A 23,787-nucleotide genomic window follows, 5' to 3' on the forward strand; every position below is an offset into this window, starting at 1 on the left:
GACGTCAGACATTTCAAAAAGAGACTTATTTGCTCACTTCGACAAATAACTTCATACGCAATCCTAGCACATTGGTGGCACCGAAGGAACCAGCTAAAAGTGAAGAAAGAAATGAAATGTTTGAGATACTGCACACGCACCTGTAATTAAAAATCTTTTCAGAATGTTAGCCGAGTTGAAAACACAATGGTTGGTTGGGAGATTCTTTCATTCAGATTATCTTTCGTTCATTGGCCACCTGCAGTCGTTTTCATGGCGGCTCTTAAATCATATTTATTTCAAAACACCCTTACCTATACACACGAACAACTATTTGACAGGAATCAGTGTTAGCGTACTGGTAAAGGGATATGTGACAGCCTCTTACATCATGATGTTAGACCAGCCATCATAATCACAAGACAATGTGTGGCCATTGCAGAAGCTGCACTTTGGTTTGATGACGCGATTGTTGAGTTGCCTGCATACTGAATACAGCAAATCGACACTCAGCCTCTATCACGGTATTGAACTTGATTTGTACTTAGCCATATCGTTTCGTGTAGGGCTGTAATAGTCGATCCTGCGTGTCATCTGTACTTCGTCAATCAGCGAGGCCGCCTCCCGGTCTTCAGCTTGAAATGTTTCCGCTTTGCTAACTAGAGCTGAAGGTACATCTTCTAAAATTCCTGGATAAGTGATAATACAAATTCACGGAAACGTAAATTTCTTAAACAAATCCACAGCAAGGAAAACAATTGTAGAATTCTCCAGGGAACTATGTGCATTCAGACGTACGTGGACACATTTTTACATCTTAGACGTGCACTATTTCTGTCGGAAGGCGCCATCCAGTACTTGGGAGGTAGTCATAACCCCGTGAGCCACAGAAAAGGTCAAATTTCAATGCGCTCTGAACTGTACCTTTGGCCACGTAGACGCAAGCATGGTGCCTTCACTAACATATGTAATTGGTCGACAGCGAGAAGTTGCGTTAAGGACTTTCGTGGGTTTTGACGTTTGCTCTCAGCCTTCCTTTTCGTGTAGGTCAAGACGATGATTTATTATACAGCTTTCACTTGTATCATACTCGTAAGCACACGCTGTGCAGGGCATATGAGGCAGCCTGGAAGCATCGCCGTGAGGTTGACTTATTATCTGAGCAGACGGTGGTTTAAAGATTGGCTCCTTCTCTATAAACAAGTAACTAAACATATGTGTATATTGCATATCTTATACTCTTCGCATTCACTGACACGAAGGCATGTAAAAAAGTATACCTTTCTCACAAAGGCATTTATCACTCTTTGAATCACTCTTTACCACCAGCTCGTCATTGTGCGGTTTCTATTCTTCCAAGCAAATAAAAACAACATATCAACTTACACTGCTCTGCCGACATAGCACTTTCCGCAGGACAGGGGAATAAAGTAAACCACTCCTAGGGCACACCTGACGAGGACATCTTCATGCTGCTTTTTGCAACCGCGCTCACCTTCACCGCAGATGCGGGCGTTGCGTCAATGACCGCTTAAGGGAACACTCTCAAAACTTAACAAAACAAGGCAACAAGGCAAACTTGCGAATCTAGTTTCGCATGTGATGGTTTGCGAGTGCGTGCCGAGGTTCAAAGAAGCAAAGGTTCTGGGCAGAAGCGCAAGCGCTAAAGCTAGAGTTTTGCTGGAAGCTTTCCACATACAAAAAAAAAGGCGGGTCTGTGCATCAGCGATGCTTCAATAAATTTGTACTCATCTGAGCGCACACTTCTGGAAAGATTCTTCAAATCTTTTCTTCACTTGGTCATGCGCTCACTTCTTGCTGCTTAGGTGGTCTATCATTTTTCACTTCCTGTAACTGTTTTCGATATTGCGATAAAGAAGGCTGGCGCAGTTCGGTTGTGCGCATGTGTTGTGATTCTCTTAAATATCGAAACCTTTTAAAAAAAATGAACCAGTTGTCAGTAGCGTTTCTTCGTCGTTGTGTCGTCTTTTCACCGTGTGTTCGTCCTTTTTAGCGCTACCTTCAGTTTTAAAGAATGCATCACCAACTAGCCCGGCACCAAGTTTTATTGAAGTCATGAAATGCGAGCGCTGTTTGTCCGAAAAACCGTGCTGCAGGCGACGGACCCGGCGAGCTGGAAGCGAATTCTATGGAACTATACGCCAGACTACGCCGAGAAGGGCGCACTCCCCAAGCATCATCAGCGCCGTTATTGACGCGTGGTGAATTGTCATGAGCATCGTGGGCCTTACACGCTGGAATTTCCAACACATTGTGCGACGACTTGGCGGTAAGCGACAAAACTGACTGGGTAGTGTACAAGTCGCAGCTCTCCGCATTAAGTTACGCTGTCACTGGGCCGTATACAGCCGGTCTCGCTTGATTTGTGTGCGTGTTAAGCGTTCATTTCTCGTTTTATTTGGGTGTTGAACTATCGGAAAAGGCGCCTGCGTTCGCAGAGAGTAGCCTGTGGATCATCTCGAGAGTGCGCGGCGTTTTACCTTACCATGAAAACGGCAGCCGTCTCTGCGCCTGTTCTTGTGTAATCACTCTGTCACCGTTTATTCGCGCAGTCAGGAAATGTTTGTTTTAGGTGCATGTGGATGACGTCTTCTTTGTAGAAAACTGCCACGAACAGGTATTTACAGGACCCAGAGGAATATCTGACGGTGAAGCGGCACACCTAATTAAAAGAAATTTCATAGAGACCCCTTGAGACTGTTGCAGAACGTCAGAACCAGTTGCTGAGAGGGTCGAAAGAAAATGAATCGACTGACCTGCCACAGAGAGTCAGTCGCGATAATAAATTAAGGAACTGTATGTAAAAAGTGTTTAAACAGCTGTTCTCGCATTATGCTACTGTCAACAAATGAATGACAACAAACGAAACTGTTGCTGTGGCATTGTTCTTTCTCCAACAAAATAAATAAAAGCTACCGCGCGTCAGCGCTAAGGCTACAGACGCCCAATCACAGTATTTAGTGATTGTAATGTCTGGAAATGGAATTTCGCGGCAAGAGCATGCATGCGGCATGCAGTCTCAGCGTCAACACACACGAGAGCCGGTCAAGCAGAGTCACGGTGCTAACGCCAGCAGCTTATTATATTAGTTTCATCAGTTAACTAATTATTTGTTTTTGGGCCACGGTTCTGACCTGGTGCACGCGGTTAAGTGAAAAGACACATATTGCAGCATTCTGCCGTTTTCACCTTGGCATCGCGTGACTTGAGCAGCACGCGCTTGAAAGCGACAGTCCACTTAAACGGCGCGTCAGCGACCTCTTGTGCGCAGCGCACGCATTCAGTACCGTGCTTTGCTTCCTTGGCGACAGAAGGCACGTTACAAAGCCCCCCATGCACGAAATTGTTAAATTTCCTCCGCAGCGCAGCTGACATAGGCATAAACACCGCGGTCTCAGGCATTCACCACCGGCGCATCGCGTGTTGTACTACCGAAAGCCTATAAGCGCGGCATAGAGGGCGCTGTTAACCGGCGTTACCGAAGCGCCGACAGGGCAGCCCACCAGACCCACACAGGTGAAGGCACTTCCTTCCCTCCTCTACCTCCCTGTCATCTTTGCTTTCCCCTTTCCCATTCCCTCGCTGTAGGGTAGCCAACCGGACGTTATTCTGGTTAACCTCCCGGCTTTCTGCTTTTATCTTTCCCTTCCTTCCTTCCTTTCTTCCTTCCTTCCTTCCTCATCTCATAACATGGTTCTCGAGTTTTGCTCTCCCGTTCGCCACATAGGCGCTACGTATTAGGACATCGCCTCAATGTTTATGGCAGTACATTTGTCACTTCCTAACCGCAAATTAAGTAATAGCAATGGGGTGTATCTATCAGCAATGCAGTGTTCTCCTCAGCTCCTACTTTGCGACCTATGTGCCGGCTCAATTTCCACAAGGCCGAGCCGAGCTCCCCCAACCCAACATCCACGTTATTCGGGTCCTGGGCATGTTTGTCGAATTCAACGGCGGGAACGAGACGGTTCTCCACAAGATAATCGCAAAGACGGACAACGCTTTCCGCCTCGTTCGCACAATCGTTAACTGGCACCGAGCCATGAAGGAAAACGCTCTCCTCAGGCTGATCACTGCCTTCGTACTATGCCACTTCACGTACAGGATTTCTATGCACAACTGGCTCAGAGTGGAGTGAGACAAGCTCAACGTTCTCATCCGCAAAGTAGTCAAGAGGGCTCTCAGGGTACATCAGGACCTATACCAATGATCTCCTCAAGCTGGGGGTACATACCACCGCCAAGGAGGTGGCCGAAGCCCAAGAACGCGCGCAACTCACTTGCCTGACCACCACAGCGGCAGATAAACGCATCTTTGAAGAGCTGGGTTAGCACCCTGCAGGATTCCCGATGGTCAGTACCCCGATCCCTAGGTGTATTCGAGAAAAGTTCGAAGTGGCCCCTGTCTTGCGAAACGTCCATCCTGTCCACAACGAGGGCAGACGCAAGGCCAGAGCAGCAGCTATCCCCATACATATCAAACAAAAAGACATTACAGCAAGCTTCGCCGACGCCATGAAGTACAGAGATGGGAAGATCTTTGCCGTCGTTGTGGTCCACTCCAGCAGCAAGATTTCCAATAACGCCTCGATTCGCAGTTCAGACCCCGCTGTTGCCGAGCAAGCCGCCATCACCCTCGCCCTGCTAGACGGTCATGAGTCCAAGATTTATAGCGATTCCAAAACGGCAGTTAGAGTTTTTCAAGAGGGTTGCATCGCCAAGCAAGCTGCTGGTCTTCTTAGCGGCTCGAGTCCATATGCTCTCACGCATCATTCAATTCACTGGTTTCCCGCTCACGTAGGGTCGGCCGAAGGTGCACACCCGAACCTCAATGAGTCTGCTCACGAGGCTGCGCGTGACCTCACCGACCGCGCTTTCTCTGTAAAGAGTGCCGACTCCCATCCTCCCTACGGCCATAGGCTGTAGGGAGGATGGGAGTCGGAGATGGGAGATGCTTGTACAGAGCGGGGCATGGCCCCGCTCTGTACAAGCAAATTTTGGCTGTCCGGTGTGCCCACAACCGGGACGGTGGGCTAGATCTGCCGGCACCGATGTGGGATTAGCCGGGTGCGCGAAGAGTTCGCGTCCGCGCCGGACCTGCTATAAAGTTTACTCACTCACTCACCCACTAACTCACTCACTCAATCACTGTCGCGGGATATAGTGCGATAATGGCGACGCTGGCAGTCACGTCCCCTGTGACAGTACAAATACAGATGCGCCTAAGAAATGTGCTGGCCGACCTTCAGAGCTGTTTCAGACGGGGCTGTGATTTGAGCGCTTGTTGTACCCGCCTAGCAAGCCCGTTATTCAATATAGTAACGCGAATTAGGTAAGCGTTCTTTATATACAAGCGCGCAGGCTCATAGGAATAACTACGAACCTGTACCACGTAGTCGATCAGTGTTCCTGTAGAGGATTCACAAGGGTACGAGTACGGCTATGAAATATTACATGACGACGCTCATTTTCTTTAACATACAGGATACGAAATGTGCTTGATTTTCATCGAAGTGTCTTCGTAAACATCGACGTGGCGTATTGCTTTGCGATTGTTCCTTTACACCTGTCGCAATCATGTACGACGAATAAAGTGCTCAGCGACGATCAGTTTTGTTACTTTCACATACAAACAGTTGAATTACTAAAATGTTTCCGTTCCCGCGAATCCCCTGAAGAATGCGGTGTGCTGCTCAACGGCACTAATGAACAATGGATCGGCACGATGTAATAGTTTGTTATTAAAGTCATCCGTGAAGACACCTCCCTTCCAAACGTATCCTCCTGCTACTATAAGAATTTAACATGCTACCGTCGTAATAAAACTCAGTTACCTCAAGCAGGGCTTCTTCGCAGCGCAGCCGCGCGTGCCAACGATTCTGTGGTGCCAGCTCGGCTAGGGACGAAGGGAGCATACAACGTTATTTTGCCGAGTACCTAGGCGAAGACAAATCTCAAGGAGAGAAAGTCCCCACGTTTCTCTCTCGCAACAACTGCACCTCACGCATGCGCAGAAATAACGGGTAAATCCAGTCCAAGTTTCCCGCAAAAGCCTCACGCGGAAGCCGGCACTTCGGACACTCTCTCAGTGGGCTTCTTCGATTTTCCACTTCTGGCTACCCGCGGGCTGCCAGAACCAGCCAGAGCGTCTTCGTTTTTCTCGGGTTGCTCCGCCCACCGCGCTACGCACTTCCGCCGGGCGTTCGTTTTGCTCGCGCCGGACGGTTCTGGCTACCCGCGGGCTGCCAGAACCTGCCAGGACGATTTTGGTCTGGCTGCTCTCTGGAAGTTATCTGGCTAGCAGACGACTAAAAGAGGCGATGGGCGCTCGCCGCCATCTTTACGGGGACTTCACGGATTGCAAGGCGGGTGCTTGAGGACTTAAATTTACCTCGCTCAGCCAACTGTCTACGGTCATCTTCGGATTTCCTTACTTCTAGCGTTATCTTTTTAGGTGCTAACGCACCGTTCCGCATCGCGAAGCGGTGTGATACGAGCCGTGGTGAACCGTTCGAAGCTTTTGTGTGCGTGTCCCCAGCTGATTGCTTCTTCGCGGCGGTGAACAGCGCGCCGCGCTCTCATGCGTGCTTGTTATCTGCATCGTGTTCCACGCAAGTTGTAGACGCTCATTCACACATTGCGGTACATTTTGGGTTCGTCTTTCTCTGGTGGCGTTCCTTTTCACATATCTCGCGTATGTATATCTCCTTTCTCTGCAGTTAGCGAATGCTTTGCAGCTAGCCCGTGTTCGAACTGCAGGCCTTGATCTAAGAATACACTGATTGCACCCGGTACATTTAGACACACGTACATTGGCTTATTGCTCTCATGATTGCGACCAATGTTGTTTTTCGTGTGAAACGTTTCGCTCGTCACAGGCGACGTGCATTTTCATGCGCCAGCCGCGTCCCTAGCTCCTTAAATGAGAAGCACCATCAGCCACAACAAACTTTATGATATCGAAGCCCAAGCAGGTCGGCGCGAAATTTTATGCGTATGAGCTAGACGTACCCGATAACCTGCTTTTTCATGTCTTGTGATGACACAACGCCAACTCATCAATGTCGCCGGTGGTCGACGTGATCGCTGCGAGCAGGGGTCCTCCAGCTATCGCTTTCGAGTATACAATCACGATTTCGCGTCTTGTCATCCGCCGCGTCGGAGGCCATCTGTTGCGCTGAGCAAGCGAGGTTGGCCAAGTACGCGTCCTGCGCCGAGTCGCGCGAAAGTGATCGTATCCCTGAATGCAACAATATATTTTCAAGCTGGCAACGCATAAATGGGCCGACTACGCCGAGCGCGCGCCGGCCTCGACGGGCGCTGCCATGCTGGTAGCATGTTTACATTTGGCTAGCTGTACCGGCGTTCGATTTTGTAAACTTCGGGCAGGTTCGGGTTGTCTTGGGATCCCAGCCCATGTGACTTCCTGTCAGAACCGGAACTAGCTGGCTGCCATCTGGCTGCCAGCGGGCTGCCAGAACTCCGAAAATCGAAGAGGCCCAGTATTGGGGGCGAGAAATAATGGAGGCGCCATTTGTCGGAAACGCCTGCGTTGCGTAGTATGAGGGATCACGCGGCGCGCTCCTCATAGGTTTCGCTAAAAACACCACTCGGCAACCCTCCTGGACATTTAGGTAGGTAGTCTCAAAACGAGGGAAGTGTTTGACTGTCTATATAATAATCTTGGGCAAACTGAAAGCACCAACATAGTTTACAGGTGCTATCGCTTTACTGAATACGCACAGTGAACGCCACTGCGCGCGCTCGCCGCGATGGAGTCTCCCGAACCGGCTTCTTGCGTGAAAGGTAGGCAAATGCTGAGAGTAAACTATGTGAAATATGTTCTTATAGTGGGCTGCCTGTATAACGAAATGGGGCATAACAGAATGAAGCCTCAATGCAGCGATCGCACGGGTTCGCAGGGACCGACTGCCCGTCTGCATGCATGTCCGCGCACAATGTTTGGCTTTCGCTGTGAGCGCGTTTTCGCGCCGTGCCGTAAGCTTTAGGCCGCAGCAGGTGAGCATTTGACAGCACACTAGCAACCATTTGTTGCGTGGACGCCATAATAACTGTTCAAAAATAATTCAGTTATAGAGACTTCGACGCCTGCGGCTACTGTGATGTGCCGTCCCGACAATTCAATCTTTTTTTTGTGTGCTCTAAGTTCTTACACATTTCAATATTATTTCTCAAGTTGTGTCGCACGGCATGTTTAACGGTCTCTTCAGCGTGCGATTTCCCTCTGCTTCTTTTTCATAATCCATTGCATTAATTCATAACACAAACATGACCATATGCCATGCCTTATTTTAATGTGCGTCTTATCGCTCCCTTTCCGTTGCAGTGAACATGGCAGTGCCTAGCATCAGCAAGTTGATAGACCAAACCGTCGTGATATCAGCCGGGCAGCGGGCGCGCGTAGATCTCAGTGCGAGTTTTCTGCTACTCACCGAACATCACGCAGTCCCGTCGCCGTAGCATAAATCTTTCTAGCATCTGTGCTTGCTGCATACCCGAGTTGTAGCCGATGGCTATCTGCCGGTTCTAAGTTTCGCCAGCCTAGTTTCACGCAGCTCCTTGCCCTGTGGCTACGTGTACGAATAAGGCTGACACCGGAATCCGTTGCGTACGTCCGGCACTGCGGCACTGAGCAGTAGCCTACTATGTTGCACGCCTCCAAAGGCAGCCACTACCTATTACAGTACTTCCAGATGTTGTGAAGCAGACAGCCAAGGCGGTAAAGCCTCACCACTTAATCAGAACCGCAGCGCAGCTGGGGCTTCAAACTTTCGTTTTCAGCTCGCTTCGGCGCTTCCGAAGCAGCCGACGCTATGGTGGCTATACCGACGCGGCCGCTGTGTCCCCTCATGCACCGTCTCGCCGACGGTGGCGCCAGCGTTTCCAGTGGTGGAGCTCGCCCCCAATGCTACGTCAATCTACAGACCGCCGAGCTACAGGCTTTACTCCCAGGGCCACTGCGAGGAGGAGAACGGCGCGACGCGAATGGTTCGAGGCTACATTCTCCTCGCCGACAAAGTGCTCTTTTTCGAGCCATATATGGACATATTGCAGGAAGCGCGCATCATAGCTGTTCGAGGAGGCGCCGTTGGTTAGCCGCAGTGTACGTAGCGTTGCGCCATCGTGCGAGGTTTGCCATCGCTTCGCAATAGAGTTATAAGCAGCGTCCCTTGTTTTGTGTTGTTGCTACATCAGCACTTCACGATGGCGTTTTGGGAGTACACGCTCGCAGGCTTCAACGATTTCCTCGAGCAGCGACGCGTCGCCTTCGCGGAGCCGATGCCGACGAGCCGCGTCTGCAGCATCTGCGGCCGGCTGCCTTCGAGCACGGTGCTGTTGCCCTGCGGTCACGTTTTGTGCGAAGAATGCCGAGGCGAAGCCTTCGAAGGAATGGAGTGCCCCTACGATGGAAGAGCTTTCACGGAAGGCCAACTTGTCCGGCTTCGCTTCGAGCTGTCCGACCTTGAGCAGCTGCGCGTTGTGTGCGTGGTCGGCGGTAAGAAATGTGCTACATTCGCTGGAAAACTGTGCGAACTGAGAGACCACCTGCGCCATTGTCGCAGCGAGGAGGTGATGTGCGCCAAGTGTCACCGTTCCGTTGCACGCGACGTGGCCGTGGATCACTACAGGCAGTGCTGCGAGGGGAACGCACCGCGACATGCGGCGAGCGACGCGCGAGTACAAATGGCCCTCGAAGAAATCCGAGGCATCCAAGAAGATCTCGAAAGCCTGCGGCAACGGGCGTCAGACCAGCGTGACGATGACGACGACCTTGTGAACGGCACGAACGGATTAGTTGAAAGACTGGCCAGCCTTGACCGTGCACTATGCGAGGCGCAGGAAATTGGGAACGGCGTCGACGGAGAGGCCGTTTCTCTTCAATCGGCGACGAATACGCCAATAACTTCAGGGCCATTTCGTGCAGCGTCAATGCCGGGCGTGTTTCAGACGATTTGCAAGTTCACGAATGTGTACGCCGAACGCGACCTACTCTCGCAGGACGAGAAGGAACGCAGGATATCTACCGAGGTCTGCACTCTAAGCGGCTACACCTTTAAGCTGACTTGCTTGTTCTCGTTGTCGGAAAGTGAAGGAAATGAAGACGTGAGCGTGAAGTTCATCTTGTTTCTGCTCGAAGGTGACTGGAGTGATTACGTTGAATGGCCATTTTCGAAGAAGGTGTCAATGGTCATCGCGCACCCCAGAGATGAGACCAAGGACATTAGGCTAACAATTCCCATGGAAGGATACAAATGTGTGAAAAAACCGCGCCCTGGTTCTTCGAATTGGGGACACTGGACGGAGACAAAGAAGTGGAATGACATTGAACTTGAAGGCTACATCGTCAAAGGCGCCCTCTACGTGAATGTGGAATTTGAGTGACAGAGCGAGAGTAACTGTTCTTGCCTATCTGCTTTGTCGGTTTTGTATCCCATATAAGTTGACCGATTTAGTGGAAGCGATGGCAAGTGCTGTCCTTTCGCGAGAACTATGCAGCTCGCTTCTATCACTTTTTCCATTCCTTTAGGGCGAAGAAAGCCTATCTGAGTGCCTGAATCCATCTTTATTTAATTATCCCAGATGTGTTGATATTGTTGATGTGCATTTGCATGGTGCTTGTTTGTCAGATGTAACATTCCTGGTTAAATTCGTATCAATAAGTTCAGATCAGTAGCGATTCCATTGCCTTGTTAATTACCAGTACTTCTGCTATTTGCATAGGATGCTCAATACCGGTTCTACAGTTGGGCACGTAAAGGTGATGCTGTTCATTTTTTTAAGCTGCGCATGTTGCCCCCGTTGTGGCTTCTTTTTTTCTCACCGAAAAGCGAGCAGTACAACAGGCTGCCTGTATATGCCGTTCGGCTGGTGACGTTTAATATTGAACTTAACCACCAACCGTGGTTGACTACAATAGGACTTGCTGACTAGTTATCGCCGGGATCTCAGGCAGAGTGCCTAAATAAATTTGCCCCATCGTGCAAATTTGTGCCTGCTGGTAGGCCACAGTAATTAATGCTTTTGAATAGCCGAGTTTGTGGGGTGGGTGGAAGAGTATATAATAAAGGAAAATGCAGAGTCTCTGACTTATCATTTATTGTTGTCCCACGATTTTGCTCTATTCAAAACATTTACTAAATCTAGGGCTCGGTTCGGGTTCTCGCTTCGCTTGGTTCACATTCAGCTCCGGAGCAAAAAGCGCTAAGATTCGATGCGGTGCAGGGCTTCCGGAATCGTTTCGTTCGGGCTTGGAAGAAAACATTCGCGTACAATCAATATCCAGAAAATATAGTATCGCATTGTGCTCCCGCATACACACGTATGTCAAAAATTAATATCGAGTTTTACGTGCTGAAGCGAAGCTTTTATTAGAAGGTACGCCGTAATGACGGACTCCGCATTAATTTCCACTACCTGGGGTTCAACGTGCGCCCAATGCACGGTACATGGGCGTCCTTCCATTTCAGGCTCATCGAATTGCGTCCGCCGCGGCCCGAATTCCATCCCGCGCGATCGGGCTTAGTAGCGTAACGCCTCAGTAAATATATGGGCCATGTATAAGTGCGTAAATATTTTTATGCTTACCTAACGAGAAAACCGTCCCATAAGACGACCACTTTCCAGATAGCGCCAGCAGCAACATACGAATTCACTTTCGTGCTGCCTTTCGCTTCAGCGCCAACGAAGCGGTGACAAAACAGCGCTCACGGATCTCTCGCCACACGCTTCAAGCTGCCACATTCGCAGATTGTTATTTAATATACGGGCCCGCGTATCTCCCTGCAACGCTAAGTAAGCGGCGAAAACACAGCGAGGGAAGCTAACAGCGGTCGACACTCTGTCTGCATCTGGACTGCTAACCGCGAGGTCGCGGTTTGAATCCAGCCAACTGCGGCCGCATTTCGATGGGGGCGAAATGCGGAAACACCACTGTACTTAGATTTAGGTGCACGTTAGAGAACCCTAGCTAGTGCAAATTTTTGGAGTCCCCCACTACGGTACGCTTCGTAATCGCTGTGGGGGTTCTCTCACCCGTGCTCTTGGGACAAAGGAACGACAACACAGTAGTGCAAACAATCACAAGGGCATTTATTGCACCTTTCATAGATCAATGCCTGCTAGCCGAGTTGCTATCCACAAAACATGCCGATGGGCGCGCGACAAATCTAGAAGTTCGACTTACCGCGACCTGGTAGCGAGCGAATATGTTCGCCCCATGCTGGATCCCAACGCCTGGTCATTCGCGTGTACGGTCACGCGGACGGTGTCCAAGGCGGCCACGCGAGACGGTCTCGCAGAAGCATGGGTCGGCGCACGGGTAGACGGCGTGTCCGTCCCGCTTGCTTCCCGAACCCAAAGCCAGCGCAAGCGCCTTCCTTTCGGCGCCCAAGTAACCTCGCCTATCGGCGGCGTTAGCAGCGCAACACTCGCGCCATCTCTCGCACTGCGCCCCAAACACATCGACCGCCGCGGGCATCACGCAGGCCACGCGGCGAAGCCGGATTACAGGAGACGCGCCATGCGGGAAAAACATATCAGGGGACGCGCGAGAGCTCTTCGCGCATCCCCACATCGCATCGTGGTTTCTGCTCGTGAAACTCCATAATTACATTAATCGAAGATTGTTTTCAAGGCGCGGCGGCGCTCCACGAAGCCGCCGCCTGAGTACGTTTGATCACGGTTCATGATAGTTCCACATGGATGGATGAGGCACTAAAGAGCGATAACGGCTTATAATGGTCGGAACGTCATCAGCGCACCTGCCGCCGGCACCTGCAGAACTTTGCTTGCGTCATCAATGCTCTTTGCGCCACCGTCTGTACCAGGGCGTGATGCCGCAGCGCTGCCGTATGGACTGGCCTGATCAACTTTCATAACATTGAAAATGACACCGGGCTGCGTGGATATGAACAAGTGGCACAATGCTTTCGCATACTTAGACAACTGCCAATGGAGTTTCTCCGCGAATTTCTTTAGCTGCACCAAACCTTTTAAATTTGCATGTGATAGTGGCACAATTGTAATCCTCGATCTGAATTACTCGATAGCCGGCCATCTTGTCTACAAGAAATCGAAATGCTGACTTTAATTAGCCTAATTACGCTAACCAACCTTCTAATTTTGCACATTACGGCACATATCTGAGTCTACATATTATCGTATGTCGTACGACATGATATCGTATGGTGGGCCCTGTAGAATCGACAATAGGAAACCGTATTTCGCTCAGCTAGATACGATATAAATTTCATGTACTCGGAAAGTAAAGCACGCTACTGTGCCCCACTCGCTGTAAATGCAAAACGGAGCCCACGATGCCACTTATTTTAAGCGAGGATGCAAACGCTTTTTAACGTGGGAAGGGATTTACCCGTGCTCGAAACGATTGATACAGATCGACTTCGAGGAAGATAAATTGTTCCTTACTGCAGTGCAAGGAAAGGGTTGCTAAAACAGTCATCCAGTAAACATTCGCGTGGTTTAAGCAGTAACAAACAACCGACGAGAAAATATATATCCTAGTATTCGACAATGACAGGTCGATAGATCTTTACTGCAGTGGTTTTCTCTCACTGCATTACATTATTTTTGACAGCCGCCCGCATCACGACGCTCTTCAAACCCCCTTTCACTCGGATGTGCACAGTGGCGTAGCTAGGTCGTCTGGCACCCGGGGCCCATACGTCTTCTGTCATCCTTCCCCCGCCCCCTCCCCCCCCCGGGTGTAGTCGAGGAAGGCGAGGATATAGACAATTTCCGGGTGTCTTCAGACGTATATGACACTCACCCCCCCCCCCCCCCACTGGCCGCCTGCACCCGGGGCCCACGGCCCCCCGGCCCCCCCCCCATCGCTACGCCACTGGATGTGCACATTTCTTCACATCTCCTCACTTTTCTTGCCCAAGGCAAACCGAGATCTGCAAATATAATACTCGTGAAGAAGCTTCTAGAAAACATCATGACATTTAGGCAGTTCGATGATACCGCACAGCTTCTCTGTTACAGCTGCCTGTAATTATTCAACAGCCATTTCTCCGCTGGTAAGCTTGGACTCATTCGCTCTAAAGTAAGACTGCATGCTGCAAAAGATCACAAACAGAATCTGAGGGAATGCGTGAAGATTGTTTTCCTTCCATGGAGTTTTTCAATGTGAGTGGTCGACCAGCACTTTTGTTGCCGTCGGTTTTCAAAGCTTTCGAACACGTGTCATACAGTTTACGTTTTCCAGTTCGATTGCGCACCGTATAGCCTGTGAAATACCACAGGCTTTCTTGCTCCTCAAATGTTAGATGAAGCTCTGCAGTATAATTTTCCAACTTTGCTTGCACATGAGACGCAGTGAACCTTACAGAAATAAATTCTGCAAGCGGGACAGAGTCATCTGTGTGGTGCAAACTACGCTTACTTGGTTAGAAATACGGCGCTTAATTTATCATTAGGCGAGCGTAATGTTACGACTCAGTGTGGCGATGAGCATTTCTCAGACATTTACCACGAGGCAACTCGCGCCCCCTCATCAGCGCCTATCCGAAAGTTAACGCAGCGTTAACGCCTACTCTTGAAGAGTCAACAAAAGACCGCTCTAGCTGAACCTGACAACCTGAGCTAATTAATGAAAAGGGCCAACGTAGATTGCTACCGTGGAAACGGCTTCGACCTCGGATTCCCACATTGCTACGCGCTTGCGCCATATGCGGGGGCGAAGGCACGACACTGGAGGCGGGGTTCAGCGGAATGGTGAGTTATCATGGGCGTGATCTTGCGACCGATTCGACGATTGTGATTGGCCGCTATAGAGTCATCAGATTGGCTAAACCAACCTCCTAGGAAAGACGACGGGATTAAAACGGGAGACCTTTCGTGTGGTGAGACTGATGCTAAGGTGTCCTGCTGGGAAACGAGACGTTTAATATGTTGTTACCGGGAGTGGGCTTCTATATCTGGAGCAAGCGCAAATGATGTAAAGCAAACCCCCTTTTTCCTTCATTCCTACTACCGTACGTACTCCTCAATAGGTTTTGTGGATTTTTGGCCACAAGGACACCTCGAGCCGCAACAATACTCGAATTCTCTTGCTCTAGGCACCGGTGAGTCGCACTGTACTGAACAGGTTTTCAAGAGCGTACTGACCAAATCGGCTGAACAGCAGATACTTGATACCCTTCTGTGTCACCAGGAGTACCTTGAGCTTCAGTGTTGTGCACGTTGTAATAACTCCCCACTGCACTGGCTTCCAAATGACATTGATCTTTATGTTTTCATATCCCTATAGAAAGTTTGCCCATTTCTGGGCATAGTGGAATCCATCATCCATCATCATGGTAGATTCTGGTGATAGGTGGCGTGGTGGGTGACAAGTGGCACGGTGGGTGCTGGGCGGGACCGTGGGGTCTGGGCGGCAGAGGGGGGGGGGAGGGGGTTGGAGGCATGTTGGATATGATTGTGGGCACATCATGTCAAAGGCAAGTTGTGCGATGAATTCAAGGAGCAGCCATTGCTCTTGGGAAGCTCATGACAGGCTATCTTTATGTGATCTTGAATCTTATGAAGTTTGCACTCTGTATCTACATGTGGCCAAGTATGCGGCTATTTTCATGCCATAAAGAATCACTGTGTAGCACTATACTATGCTGCATATCATTACACTTTACTGAAAAAGGATTCACTAGACTTGTATTTGCTGTCGCACTGGCTTGCCGTGGCGACCTGCTTCTGCAAGAAAGCTCCGAAGGTGCTTCCGCACAGGAACGAGGCGGTTCTTCGGAAATCGTGCTGGTTCCCCATTCGATGGTCACTTATGTATTTCTCCAGGCAGTCTAAAAGAAGAGTGCAATAAATATAGAATTACATTGGTTGTGCAATGTTTTGTAGGAATAGGTGAATTAAGGAAATCTGCTGCAATAAATTCAAGAAAAAGTGCGATTCAACAAATCTTTCAGATAATAAAACACAGAAAATATTACACACAAACATATGCTACCCAGTGGGCAAGCCAGAAGAGCTTTATTGGCAGATTTACATGGGATTTCTGTAGGTGTTTTTTGCCAAAGCCACGTCTCTTCTCATCGGGAGGTTGGCATTACTGCGAAGTTTAGTCACAGGGCAGCTGCACTCAAAGCCTCATGGTGCGGATCTTTGGCTTCCGATTTTCCATAATTTGTCTGCTCTTCGACTACCCAAATTCCTGTCAGATTGGGAGAGCCACGATTCATTGGAAGCTGCCTGGTTTGTCCATTCTATCATCTGCTACCGTTGCCTGTTTCTCGTGCAGTTGGTGAGGAAGCGATTCGTAACTTTAGCATTTGCCACATAGGCAGAAAAATTTATGTAAACGCTGTAGTCGTGGCTGATTTTCAAGCTTTGTTTAGCTGCAAATGATGGAAACCAATGTTTGAAAGTGAAGCTTTCTTTGCCTCTTCTCCCAACTTTACGGGCGCTGCTGCTGCTAGGGTCTTGTCGTGCGTGCCTCTGGGTTTTTTCCAACACCACCAGATGGCGCTCACCTCCGCGCATATCGGCAGGCGCTGCTGTGCCAACAATTAACTCTGTGCGTATTGCACGTGCCACGCTTGTCTTAATTCCTATGCGACAAAAATGCTGGTGTTGGGCTGTGATAACGTAAACATTACAATAGTCCTTAGCCTAAAGCGAGCATTTCCAGTTACAGTCTCGACAGCGTGCTGGCCACGTATGTAGAAGGAACCCGTGGCTCCAAGGCGTGCACTCGTCATCGAGGTCACCGAGGCCCGAAAGTAGCGTCACATAGAACAGGAGCGTCTTCGCTACGCAGCGAAACGGGGTGCAGACCGCGAATATATGTATACAATGTATACATACAATTATAATAACTAATTGAAGTACGCGCAGCCCCATAATTCAAGTAAGGTTTAATACTTGTGCCATGATGCTGTGCGCCATGTGAGGCAATGACAACGCTCAATTTCCTCTCAGAGATTATGAACAGTGACTCGCAACAACGCCTCAAGCAAACACGTCTCCCTGTGTGTTCTGTGGACTATGCAGACAAACAGCAGTGGTGCACGCAAGGTAACGCTTTTCGCCAACTAACCACTCTCGTATTGGACTAAATGCTGAAGAAATTATACATTTGCTGTGAAGATCACCGTCAATTACAAACAGGGTACAATGCATCGATTACATCGATTCCCACCAGTGCATAAGATCCTTCAATTTTTTTGTGTTCTACTTCTCTATCTTTATATAGCTACTTTGCTAAGCTAACTTACATCTTCAATGTAGAAAAGCCTAAACAAGCATCTTAATAAAATACAGAGCAACTTTTACGTTAGTTTGTTTCTAAAAAAATCATATCCTTGTAGGAAACGGAATTTGCGGCAGATTCTTGATGCCAATACAAGAGTTACCGGTATTTTGATCCATAAAACAATTGAATCTTTGCAGAAGAAGGTCATTTACAGCCACACTATATAGTGGTCCGTTCTAATCCAGGCTGGCGGCGAGTGCCGGAACTCTGCATGATGCCCAGCACTTTGATTTTAAATTAAATTAATATTTAGACTATTAATATTTAATATTTAAATTAAAGATAATACTTAAACTGCATGTGCACTTGTACTGCACAAACGTTCTTTAAGACAAAAAGCACAAGTTGCAATACAAGTGTGCAAGATCGTGATAAACCGTACTTGCATAAATATAGAATAAGTAAGGACGGAGTGATTACTATTCCATGTCATTTATAGAGTATTCCTCTTTGCAATGTAATCATGATGTGTGCTGGCTGACACATGTACTGATTTTTTAAGTGGTATGCCTTAGTGATTTTGCTGATCAATCGGTTGCCTTAGGTGAAGAAAACAGATGAACAATCTAAATCTGGCGTGCATCGCCAGTCGCGTCAATGCATCGTCAAGTGGTACGAACATGCTTGTCCCTTCAGTGAATAATGGTGCTCTCCTGGGCAGATGCTGGTGCACAGGCCAGTCTGCCCCATGTAGAGGGTCTTCCATTCTTAGTATGAACACGGTGCAGAGTGGCCGTGCTCCGTGGAGCGTCAGCGCGCATGGCATGGCTATGCAACGAGGTTAAGCGGCCCAGGCGCACAGGGGCTTGGAGGTGGGACATTATGTCCTGTGTCATCCGCTAAAGCATGGCGCACTCGCGCGCTTTATCAGATGACACGAAGCTCCACCTTCCCCCCTGTGCGTCTGTGCCATTTAGCTTCGATGCATGGCTGCGCCGTGCATGCTGGCACTCCGCGGGGCGCGGCCACGCTGAGCCGTATTCGTGCTAAGAGTGAACGACCCTGTACATTTGACCAAACATACATACAACCAAAGGAATACACTACACTACCAATGACGGACACAAGACAAATTCAGTGGTAATTTTATGCAAATCTCCCTTGCCTGGATGCCTTTCTCAATGTGCTTGTGGAATGCTATGTGGAATGCTATGCACACATATTTCCACCGAAAAAAAAGTAGGCTGATTATGCAGGACAACCGACAAGTGAACTGAGAAAAGCGAGTAGGCAAGCGAGGTTTGCTTAGTTACTTATACCACCAAATTATTCTAGTGTGTGGGCAGTGTACTGCATTCCAATCACATGTGGTGAAATGTACGCAGAGCAGACTGGCCAGGATCTAAATATGTACCAAAGAAGTCACCATATTTCACTAAGAAGGCCAACACGCTCGTACGACTTGGCCGTGCATTGCCGCGATAGGGCTTCAGGACAGATTAAAATCGTTCATCTGTTTTCACCCACGGTGAAAAACTGACAAGAGAAATCAGTGAAGCATGCGGCATAAATATGACGTGTGTGAGCAAGCCTCCATTATGAATGCATGAAAAAAGGCATCCATTCTAGATGACAAGGTATAGAAGTTAGTCTGTGCCTATTTGTCTTCTTTTACGCAAATGCTGTTTATCGTGATTTTGTTCCTTTCTATTACAGCGCACGTTTGCCTTCTGAAAGAACTTGTGCACAATTTAAGCTCGCATCCAGTGTTAAAGAAGGCAACACACAGGACAGGCGCGGACTCCGCGCCTGTCCTGTGTGTTTCCTTCTTTTATTATTTGTAATCTTTCCATCAAAATAGTCAATTCTTACCACTCGTCATGTTGTATGGTCTCCCTTCCCTCTCTGTGTAAATTTTGTCCTCAAGAGTTACAGGAACTGACTGGCAAACTCAATACGACGCTACAAATTTCACCTAGCACATATGGCTAGTTCTGAGAAAATGCGCAACTACGACGACAGGTGTCCGTCGGCGTACAGTAGCGATAACGTGTGCAAGTTAGCTTCGACATTGCTGCAATACTTCAGTTGTCACACGGCTACAACACAAGCAGGTTCATCAGCCATAAATTTGACTTCTGCAGTCACAGCATACACTGTTTAATGTGTAAAGCACTAGCTTTACATTTAAGTGTTACATCTAGTGTTTAAGCTAAAGCACTAGCTAATATGAGGAGTAGATGCACAAACACCCTTCGCTAGAGATGCCTGTATACCAATCATAAAACCATAAGAGTTGCCGTGCACATGATGCTTGTTCTTGACACTAGTATTTTGTGAAAAACACTTTTAGAATTACGTATAATGCTTTCAATTCATTTGCCCAGTAATCAAAGGCTTATTGACAGCATTATAATGTTGACTTGCTGCTTGAACATAATCTCACCTGAATAGGAGCAAGCAGAATAAGTAGACTGCCCACTGTGCAGGCCAAATACATGGAAAGGAACCCAAAGTAATACAAATAATTATTGACAGCTGTAGATTCTAATATATCAATTTGTGCGAGGTGAAGACTGTACTTCCGATCGAGAAGTCAGATCAAAATGACACAGTGGCGTGATGAGACAAATGCACAGCACAATGTTTTTAAAGCGTTCTTTCATGTTGAGTACTAAGTTGTAACTTCGGTATTGCCGTCAAAGCCAGTTCAACAAGATCAACAATGGACATGAAATACAGAAAAATGTGGTAAAACTATGAAACAAGACCTATAAAGCTCTGAAGTTCTTTGAGGCATGTGTGCTCTTTGGTATTTGGCAACTGTGCGAACTTTCAACCGACATACAAAAAATGTAGCCATTGCGAACAACCAGTCATGTATAATCAGTTCTCAGGCAGCAAAGTGAAATTTCATTACACATGGTTAGAGGCCTTCCTACAAAAAAAAAAGAAACTAAAAGCTAATTCCCTTAATTCTGGTATGCTCGAGAGTGAATACCCTGTGATTAAATTTTGTATGGCGGCACTACCAAGTAATTCGGATGTACACCTAGGCAAGAGAGACTTAATGCAAGTGACTGCCACAGACAAGGCGAAAGCAGAAGAAATAGGAATGGCAGAATCTGACATGAACAAAAAAGATGGTTGTGGTTTCTGCAACTCTTTGCGCAGGCCTTGACACTGGACACCATTTTAAATAAATGCTCACTTTGCAGTTATTCTAGCGTTGCGAGCAGCCAGAGCAAGCTGCTTCATAAAAATAGTTGAACTCGCAGTGCTCGCTTGCACTGAACAACGTGTACTATCCTGTGGTTTTGGAAGTTTGTCGGCTATTGCGAGGTTAAATGCACCGTGAAATCTAGTTGAAGACAAATTCTTATATACATCCATCAGCCAGATCTTCCAGATTCAGAAAAGTCTAAAAGATCAAAGGAAGTCTTATACTTAAGAAAGTGAGTGCACTGACGTTACACAAATAACAAACACGATTTCACTGCACCGGTGAGGGCAAGCCTGCCTCATGTCATAACATCGTTCTCGCGTTTTGCTCACCTGTTTGCCGCATAGGCGCCGCCTATTAAGGCATCATCTCAGTGCTTAATGCAGTGCCTTTGTCACTGGCTAACCACAAATTAAGTACTAACAATGGGGTGTAATGTCCGCAATCGAGCGTTATCTGCAGCTCCTACTAAGCGACTTTTGAGCCGGCTCAGTTTCCACAAGGCCGGGCCCAGGTCCACGGGGTCACCACCGAACCGCAGCTGCTTAGAGGAGCGTCGACGCCTGCTTTAACAAAGTTTTCTTTCCTTTTTACACACTGCAAGTGCCTAGTGTATTTATCAATCTTTTATTTCACGGATAGAGGCGTACGTTTTCCTTTTCACTCAATAAAGAGGTGTAACGATCGACGAAAAGCGCTTGAACATGTGTTTTCTATCCGCGGTCACTCAGAAGAAGGGTCGGAAGCTGCATAATGCCAGCTTCCTACTGTACGCTTTGCCGCAATTTCCCGCTATTACGCGGTCAAGCATAGGCTAAGTACTGTGGTAAAGCATACCAAGACTGAAAAGGGGCCACTGTCACGTGATATACCGCGATAATGGTGGCGCTGGCCGTCACGCCTCCTGTGACAGTACAAATACAGATACGCCTAAGAAATGTGCTGGCAGGCATTCAGAGCTGTTTCGCACGGGGCTGTGGTGATTTGAGCGCTTGTCTCGCCCACTTAGCAAGTCCCTTATTCAATATCGTAACAGGTATTAGGTACGTGTTCTTTAATTATATACAAGTGCGCACGCGCCTTGGAATAACTACGAACCTGTACCACATAGTCGATCAGTGTTGCTGTAGAGGATTCACAAAGGTCTATATAAGGCTATGACATATTGAATGACGACGTTCATTTTTATTTAGTATACAGGATACGAAATATGATTCAATTCATCTAAGTGTTTTCTGAAACATAGACGCAGCGTATTGCTTTGCCATTGTTCCTGCACAGCTGTCAAAATGATGTACGTCTAATAAAGTGCTCAGCGACGTTCAGTTCTTTTATTTTCCCACACAAATAGTAGAAATAATAATAGAGTGTTTCCGCTCCCGCGAATCTCCTGAAGAGTGCGGTGTGCTCAACGGCACTAATGAACAATGCATCGGCACGCTGTAATACTTTGTTATTGAAGTCATCCGTGAAGACACCTCACTTACAAACCTATCCGCCGGTGACTGTAAGAATTTACCACGCTACCGTTGTAACAAAACTCAACAAACCAACCTCAAACAGGGCTACTTCGCAGCGCCAGCCGCACATTCCGTAGATTATGTGGTGCCAGCTCGGCTAGGGACGAAGGGAGCATACAACGTTATCTCACCTAGTAAGTACCTAGGCTAAGAAACATCTCAAGGACAGAAAGTCCCCACGTTTCTCTCTCGGAACCACTGCACCTCACGCATGCCCAGACAGAGCGGATAAATCCAATCCAAGTTCTCCGCAAAAGCGTCACGCGGAAGCCGGCACTTCGGACACCGTCCCAGTGTAATAGGTCAATGTACAGACCGCCGATTCGCAGGCTCTACTCCCATTACCAGTGCGAGGAGGAGAATGGCGCGGCGCGCTAGGTTCGAGGCTACATTCCTCTTCGCCGACAAAACGCTCCTATTTTAACCATATATGCACGTATTGCAGGAACTGCGCATCTTACCTGTTCGAGGAGGCGACGCTGGTTAGGGGTAGCGTACGCAGCGTTGCGTCATCGTGCGACGTTTCTCATCGCTTCGCAATAGAGTTCAAAGCAACGTGCCTTGTTTTGTGTTGTCCCTACAGCAGCACTACACGATGGCCTTCTGGGAGTACACCCTCGCTGGCTTCAACGATTTCCTCGAGCAGCGACGCGTTGCCTTCGCGGACCCGATGCCGAAGAGACGGGTCTGCAGCATCTGTGGCCGGCTGCCTTCTACTACGGTGCTCTTGCCCTGTGGTCACGCTCTGTGCGAAGAATGCCGAGGCGAGGTCTTCGAAGGCATGGAGTGCCCCTACGATGGAAGGGCTTTCACGGAAGGCCAACTTGTCCGGCTTCGCTTCGAGCTATCCGACCTTGAGCAGCTGCGCGTTGTGTGCGTGGTCGGTGGTATGAAGTGTGCTACATTCGCTGGAAAACTGTGCGAGCTGAGAGAACACCTGCGCCATTGTCGCAGCGGGGAGGTGAAGTGCTCCAAGTGTCACCGATCCGTTGCACGCGACGTGGCCGTGGATCACTACAGGCAGCGCTGCGACGGGAACGCTCCGCGACATTCGGCGAGCGACGCGCGTGTACAAGGGGCCCTCGAAGAAATCCGAGGCATCCAAGAAGATCTCGCAAGCCTGCGGCAACGGGCCTCTGACGAGCGTGTCGGCGACGACGATCTTGTGAACGGCGCCAACGGTTTGGTTGAAAGACTGGCCAGCCTTGAGCGTGCATTATGCGAAGCGTAGGAGATCGGCGACGAAGACGCGAGTGGCTCCAGGATCGGAGTGGCTCGCGACTTAGTCTCGCAGAGCATCAAGGAACGCAGGGTATCTACCGAGGTCTACAAGTGGCTCGACCTTTAAGCTGGATTGCACGTTCTCCTTGCCGGGAAGTGATGGCAACGTAGACGAGAAGGTGAAGTTCATCTTGTTTTGGCGCGACGGGGACTGGGAAGATTACATCCAATAGCCATTATGGAAAAAGGTGTCGTTGGTCATTGCGCACCCCAGACATGAGACTGTGGACATTAGGCTGACAACCTGCATGGAAGAATACAAAAGTGTCGCAAAGCCTCGCCTTGGTTTTTGGAATTGGGGAAACTAGACGGAGAAGACGTGCAATGACTTTGAACTTCAAGGCTACGTTGTCAAAGGCACCCCCTACGTCAATGTGGAAATTTAGTGATACAGAGAGAGTAACCAAAAAAGACACCAAGGACAACATAGGGGAAATTACTTGTACTTGTTAGCTGCATTAAAGAAATGATTAATTAATGACAATTGAAAGTGGATGAAGAAACAACTCGCCGAAG

This window comes from Dermacentor variabilis, chromosome 9 (genome assembly GCF_050947875.1).
Source record: "Dermacentor variabilis isolate Ectoservices chromosome 9, ASM5094787v1, whole genome shotgun sequence".
In the NCBI taxonomy this organism is placed as follows: Eukaryota; Metazoa; Arthropoda; class Arachnida; order Ixodida; family Ixodidae; genus Dermacentor; species Dermacentor variabilis.